This window comes from Monopterus albus, unplaced genomic scaffold (assembly GCF_001952655.1).
Source record: "Monopterus albus unplaced genomic scaffold, M_albus_1.0 scaffold77.1, whole genome shotgun sequence".
Taxonomy (NCBI): domain Eukaryota; kingdom Metazoa; phylum Chordata; class Actinopteri; order Synbranchiformes; family Synbranchidae; genus Monopterus; species Monopterus albus.
In genome coordinates, this window is record NW_018127957.1 from 785,316 (window position 1) to 785,928 (window position 613).

At 33.3% G+C, this 613-nt stretch overlaps 1 protein-coding gene across 1 annotated transcript in view; it reads left to right on the forward strand.

Moving 5' to 3' along the window:
- The window catches only part of ptprua (protein tyrosine phosphatase receptor type Ua), a 211,090-nt gene that overhangs the window by 145,721 nt on the left and 64,756 nt on the right, over window positions 1-613 (forward strand).

Here is a 613-nt window from a genome sequence, read left to right on the forward strand (position 1 = left end):
ACACTTAAGTTATTCCATAGTTTTACCCCACTTATGGAAATACAGAATCTTTTTTTGGTTGTACGTATAGCATGAATTTTTAAATTTAACTGACCCCTTAAATTGTATCCCCCTTCCCTTTCATTAAATAGTTTTTGAATTCCACCAGGTAATAAATTGTTCCTGGCTTTATACATAAACACAGCAGTCTTATATCCCACTAAATCAAAGAATTTTAACAATTTAGACTGTATGAAAGCTACATTGGTGTGATCCCTATATCCCATCTTATGCACAATTCTTATCGCTCTTTTTTGTGATATATACAATGGTTGAAGTGAGCTTTTGCATGTATTTTTGGAGGCACTTGACCACAGCATGGTCATCATCATGAAACAGAAAGTGTACAGCGTGATACACTGCTGTAATTATGAGCGATCACTGTGTCTCTGCTAATGCAACAGGAGAGAATGTTGTTACAAATGAATTCTCAGAAACCACATTTTTCTTTCAACATTATTTATCCTCTCCTCACATTATACAAAATTCTAATTTAAACACACACTAGTAAATGCATTGGTTATTTGATTTTTTTGTTATATAGTGAGATGATTCCTCAGTGTTTCCCTTTGTT